The sequence below is a fragment of the Taudactylus pleione genome, unplaced genomic scaffold (genome assembly GCF_031769625.1).
Source record: "Taudactylus pleione unplaced genomic scaffold, aTauple2 ptg000479l, whole genome shotgun sequence".
In the NCBI taxonomy this organism is placed as follows: Eukaryota; Metazoa; Chordata; class Amphibia; order Anura; family Myobatrachidae; genus Taudactylus; species Taudactylus pleione.
Window position 1 is genome coordinate 10,030,774 of NW_028284881.1, and position 7,031 is coordinate 10,037,804.

A 7,031-nucleotide genomic window follows, 5' to 3' on the forward strand; every position below is an offset into this window, starting at 1 on the left:
GTGGGCATCCTGTCTTGAAAGAGGGGAATATCTTCTTTCACATGATGTGCCCTGTGTGTGCATCTAAAGCCCATTTCTCCTCCATCTTGTATCAAATTTAAAGGTGGTGTCTCATTTAGGGATGTAGTCAGCATCCCGACAGTCAGAATCCCGGCTCCAGTATCCCGACTGCTGACATTCCGGCAGTAAGTATTAGGGTTAGGTTTAGTGTTAGAGTTAGGCACTAGTGGAAGGGTTAGGGTTAGGCTGCGGGAGGAGAGGGTTAGGGTTAGGCTGCGGGAAAGGTGGGTTAGGGTTAGAATACTTACATAATTCTGTTGGGATTCTGAAGCCGATGTCGGTATCCTGAACGCCGGCATCCAGACCTCCGGGATCCCGTACCAAAACCTTTCATTTAATGTGGTAGGTGGTCTAGTTTTTTATAATTATGCATGGAGGTCACGCCCAGAAGGTACACCATGTAGCTTAAACAAGAAACATTGGATTTGGCTGAAGCAGTATGCAGAGGCTTCTGCAAAATCACGATGAGAGGCTGGTGGTCAGTTTCAACAATCGTTGGGTGTCCATATATAAAGTCATGGAACTTTATGCAAGCAAACACCAATGTCAGAAATTTTTTTTCAATTTCATCATACTATTTCTCACTGTCATTGTTAGCCCTGGAGGCAAAAGCAATTTGTTATTCTGTTGCATACAAACAGCACCATGGTCATGTTGAGAGGCATAAGCAGATATTAACACAGGGAGATATACTTCAACATGATCTTCAAGCAGGCAACAGTATCAATGTTATGAGAATCCCAATACCACACACATCCTGGTGCAACAACTGATGCAGAGGGGCAGTCACTTCAATGTAAGGAGACAGGAACTTGGAAAGATAGTTGGTCTTGCCCAGGTATCGTTGGAGGCTAATACAGGCAACTGTATAGCCTGTATTTTTGCAGGGTCTGGTTTGACAACTTGGACGTTAAGGAGGTGCCCGGGTTAAGTTTCTTAATGAGCTCTACTCAGCACTGGAAAACTTGATTCCATAAGGCATTTGAAGAAACACATATCTACCCACTGGTGTCATAAAAGTAGTCAGCATGGATAATTCTATATCCAGGGTGATATGCCAAAATCAACATTTGGCATCAACTGTAGGCTGGTGAAGACCTTGGCATTTGGCATATTTGCAATAACTTATTCCACTCTTTTCAGTGGGTGATAAGGATGCATGAGGGCTTTGTTTAAGAAAACCTGGTGGAAGCAAACACAGACATATCCATCTTTCTTGACAACTGCCACCATTGGCAACACTCATGGGTTGGCATCTTCCACAAGGGTGATTTCTCCTAGTACAGTCATGCCATTGAGTTCAGCTATAACTTTGCCTTTCATTTCAGACAGTGTACACTGCGGAGTACAGATGGTTGGAGCAATAGTTTCATTGACATGCATGTGATATGCTACAGGTAGCTTACCTATAGAATTGTTCTCAAAGACTGTAGGTCAGCAAAGTCTCTAAGTTCTGGGACAACCACCTGACCTACAGATCTGCCCAGCTATTTTGTTGCTCATGGCGTGGCGTGAGTCGCGCCACGGACTTGTGGCGTGGCGTGCAGGCCTCTGAGTCGCGCCATGGACTTGTGGAATACCGTGGTATTCTTCAACGAAGGATATGGTAAGGCATGTAATACAGTGCTTAACCGCTGGGTGGCGAGTGCTCCACTTTTGTAATTGCATGTAATATAGTGCTTAACCGCTGGGTGGCGAGTGCTCCACTGTACTGAATGTCTATCATATTCACAGCATTTGCATGAACGCACAACCCATACTGTATTTTTAATGTCGCATAATATACTGTACAAATCACTGCACATACTGTATTGTACATACAGTACGGTGCAGTAACTGAATAGTAGAGAAGTTGCCGGAGTTATTGTCACGGTATAACCGATACTGTAGAATAATTAGATGCACGCACAGCTTACACTGATATGGGATGCATTACAGTATGACATTTTTTTTTTTTCTTTTATTAAAAACAGCAGCGGGAGGAGTGCACAAGGATGAGGCCACTCTCTGTGGTTCACTGTACTGTAGCTGTCATGTGGGCTAGTGATTAGGTGATCACTTTGGTAGAATTATGGTCCGGGGTTCGATCCTGGAAAAGAATATACTGTACCGTACTGTATATTTTTTTTTTGTCACTGTCTGCTCTGGACACTGTAGTGCCCAGAGAGGGCTCTGTACTGTACTGTATTTCACTGAATAGTGATTTCATACTGTGGCTATGGTGCGCCCAGAAACCGCAAAACACAAACATGCGACAACGCATATGCGGGTACAAAATAGCGTTGCATCCCAAACTGATGACATTGGTGATGCTGCTCCAACCTTGCACACTAAGTACGGTAGTAGTGGGATCTGTAGGAGAGAGAGCTCTCTGTATTACACGGTTGGCGCTACGGTGGCTGCGATGGATTAGAAATGGAGGGGGTTACAATGGGATCTGTGGCGCCAAGCCATACGCCATGTAGCGCTATGCTATCACTGAGCATGCGCAGTTGGCTGTATTACTGCAGTCGGTACAGTATTGTATTCTGTTGCATTTCCATCTCTGGCGGGCGCATGCCCAGTAGGAGGGTTGCGATGGGATTTCTGACGCATGCCCAGTGGGCCCAGAGTCATACACAGTGCATCAGGTCCCTTCCCCCAAAGCAAGCCAAGAGCCTCACATTACCATAATAAAGGAAGCTTTGTTAATCCATTTACTGTAAGCAGTCAGCTCTGCCCTAGTGTCCTGAAAAATGCTACGAATTGTCACCATTGCCAAAAGACACCATCCCCCGTCTGCTAGGACAACTAGTGTGCCGCTATGAATGTGCCTGTACTGAATATTCAAAAGTGACGGTGCCCTACAATTTAGCACCACAGAATAGTGATTTCATAACTGCAGGAACTGTTAGTGAAACTACTGTCTAGAATGTGAGACAGGCCTCTGCATCACAAACTGTGCGCCCAGAAACCGCAAAACGCAAACATGCGACAACACATTTGCGGTCTCAGCCTCGCGCACTATGGCTACGTCCCTTGGACTGTGTCTGAGAGTGCTTTCCGTCTGTGAGAGAGCGCTCTGTGTTCAAAGCTGACTGTGCGTTTGATGCGCAAAATAGCGTTGCATCCCAAACTGATGACATTGGTGAAGCTGCTCCAACCTTGCACGCTAAGTACGGTAGTAGTGGGATCTGTAGGAGAGAGAGCTCTCTGTATTACACGGTTGGCGCTACGGTGGCTGCGATGGATTAGAAATGGAGGGGGTTACAATGGGATCTGTGGCGCCAAGCCATACGCCATGTAGCGCTATGCTATCACTGAGCATGCGCAGTTGGCTGTATTACTGCAGTCGGTACAGTATTGTATTCTGTTGCATTTCCATCTCTGGCGGGCGCATGCCCAGTAGGAGGGTTGCGATGGGATTTCTGATGCATGTCCAGTGGGCCCAGAGTCATACACAGTGCATCAGGTCCCTTCCCCCAAAGCAAGCCAAGAGCCTCACATTACCATAATAAAGGAAGCTTTGTTAATCCATTTACTGTAAGCAGTCAGCTCTGCCCTAGTGTCCTGAAAAATGCTACGAATTGTCACCATTGCCAAAAGACACCATCCCCCGTCTGCTAGGACAACTAGTGTGCCGCTATGAATGTGCCTGTACTGAATATTCAAAAGTGACGGTGCCCTACAATTTAGCACCACAGAATAGTGATTTCATAACTGGAGGAACAGTTAGTGAAAATACTGTCTAGAATGTGAGACAGGCCTCTGCATCACAAACTGTGTGCCCAGAAACCGCAAAACGCAAACATGTGACAACGCATATGCGGTCTCAGCCTCGCGCACTATGGCTACGTCCCTTGGACTGTGTCTGAGAGTGCTTTCCATCTGTGAGAGAGCGCTCTGTGTTCAAAGCTGACTGTGCGTTTGATGCGCAAAATAGCGTTGCATCCCAAACTGATGACATTGGTGATGCTGCTCCAACCTTGCACACTAAGTACGGCTGTAGTGGGATCTGTAGGAGAGAGAGCTCTCTGTATTACACGGTTGGTGCTACGGTGGCTGCGATGGATTAGAAATGGAGGGGGTTACAATGGGATCTGTGGCGCCAAGCCATACACCATGTAGCGCTATGCTATCACTGAGCATGCGCAGTTGGCAGTATTACTGCAGTCGGTACAGTATTGTATTCTGTTGCATTTCCATCTCTGGCGGGCGCATGCCCAGTAGGAGGGTTGCGATGGGATTTCTGGCGCATGCCCAGTGGGCCCAGAGTCATACACAGTGCATCAGGTCCCTTCCCCCAAAGCAAGCCAAAGGCCTCACATTACCATAATAAAGGAAGCTTTGTTAATCCATTTACTGTAAGCAGTCAGCTCTGCCCTAGTGTCCTGAAAAATGCTACGAATTGTCACCATTGCCAAAAGACACCATCCCCCGTCTGCTAGGACAACTAGTGTGCCGCTATGAATGTGCCTGTACTGAATATTCAAAAGTGACGGTGCCCTACAATTTAGCACCACAGAATAGTGATTTCATAACTGCAGGAACTGTTAGTGAAACTACTGTCTAGAATGTGAGACAGGCCTCTGCATCACAAACTGTGCGCCCAGAAACCGCAAAACACAAACATGCGACAACGCATATGCGGTCTCAGCCTCGCGCACTATGGCTACGTCCCTTGGACTGTGTCTGAGAGTGCTTTCCGTCTGTGAGAGAGCGCTCTGTGTTCAAAGCTGACTGTGCGTTTAAGCAGTCAGCTCTGCCCTAGTGTCCTGAAAAATGCTACGAATTGTCACCATTGCCAAAAGACACCATCCCCCGTCTGCTAGGACAACTAGTGTGCCGCTATGAATGTGCCTGTACTGAATATTCAAAACTGACTTTGCCACTACGGTTATGACTACATTACAGTGCACCACAGATGCCTGCCGTAACAAGAGAATTAGTGTCGGCGTGCGTCGTGCGATGTACGACATGCGTCACTGGCTAGTCAAAATGTCTTCTGTCAGGGCAAGACGCTACTCATCCGGCGAGCTCTTTGTCTTGGTTAAGTGGCGGGACCAAGCGTTCGCCACTAACCAAGACAAAGTGTTCGCCTACAGAGCCGCGAGTAATGAAATATACAGCCAATATGGCATTCGCCGCACAGGTCGCTCACTGCAGCGCAGGTGGAGTGACCTGCTTCGGAGGGACATGCCTCGCCTACAGCGAATTCGGAGGCGAATAATTCGTAGTAAGTACAGCATTGCTGTATAATCACATGAATTACAGTATACTGTACAATAACGAATACAGTACAATGCACGACTCTGACATACTCAACATTACTGTACACTGCACTGTAGGGTTTTGGATAGTACAGTATCTGACGATGACTGACAGTTGTTAACACATACTGACATGACTGGCAGACATTTGATTGACAGGCTGATTAAATCTACAGTACTGTACATGGACTAAAGGGTTACACACTATTGGTCGATATGGCTTGTTTGATTAATAAATTAGTAACAAAAGGCAAGTTGATTGATCCACCATTCTAATGTCTGTCGACCAAATCTGTTAACCTACAGTACTGTACACACTATTTTTCCGAAACTCTGCCATGCCATTGGACCACAAGGAAGTGCATATTTCAAATACACCAATCAGCGGCCAGATTTTCTGCGGGAAGGAATTCTTTTGTATCTGGTAGCATAAAAGAGCGTCTCAGACCGCACTAGCTATCCACACTGTGAATCTGCTACTTAACTGTACGGACTTGCTGCTCGGATTGTCTCATCGGCACGTATCAACAGTACGAACCCTTGAGATACTGTACTACTACCTGCAACGCTGCCTGACTTCTAAGTCGCTGTTGTTACTGCTCATTACCGTGATCTTATGTACCTCGGCAACTCTGCCTGACTTCCGAGTCACCTTTGTTGCTGTACCGTGAGCTTCTACAGCTGTTTCCTACAGTATCAACCCGCTGGTACTGTAAGTATGGGAGCTTGCTAGGTACATGGTCATTTTGCAGTTTGCTGTGTTAGACGCTGATTTGCGCAGCGACTTTTCAATGCATATACGGTACCGTTTTGTTTTGCTCGGCGACCATTTTTGTTTCAGTCGCAATATTGCTGTGTTTATTGTCCTGTTTGTCTCCTTCACACAGTACTGTAGATGCATATTTGCGTATTTAGGGGCATACTGTATGAAAGCTTGATGTGAGATTAAATTGGGAAATATATATCACAAATTAGCTCAAAGCTATCATTTATTAAACACAGCCTGCAAAATGAAATTTACTAGCTGGTTATACTGTACATGTTATGGCTGATGTACAGTAAGAATGTAATACCCCCCTGTGTTTAAGATACTGAACATTACATTACTGTATGTACTGTATACTGTACTCAGTCTGTATACTCAGCAACAGTACTGTAACGTATTTCTCTTGTTCTTTACACAGATTTTGTCATCAAACATGGCAAAAATCAGCAAAGCCATCAGCAAGATAATTGCAAGCATGAAAAAAGAACACAAAACAACACGACAGATTCATGCCTGGCTGAAAGAGTGTGGTGTTCTTGTTAGTTTACAGACTGTGCGCTATCATGCATTTGAGAGAACGCGGACCAGATATAGATTTCCTTCTAAATGCACATGGTAGGTACTTTACATAAACCTTTTTTTATTACAGTATACTGTATGTTGCTAGATTGGTACTGTATTGTGTTCCAATTTCAACATTAACTGTCCAATAATTGCTATATGCTCTGTATGTGTTCTACCGTAGGAGCGTCAAAAAGATTGTGCACAAATTGACTTGTGAGGATGATGAGCGTACAGCTTTACAAATCAAACGTATTCTAAAAGCAGAATGTGACCTGGACATCTCCTGTTCCAGCATCAAACGGATGCGTAAGGAACTGGGATGGACTTTTGGCCCTACAAGGTACTGTACATACTGTAAAATATATATACTGTATATTAATAATGCACTGATT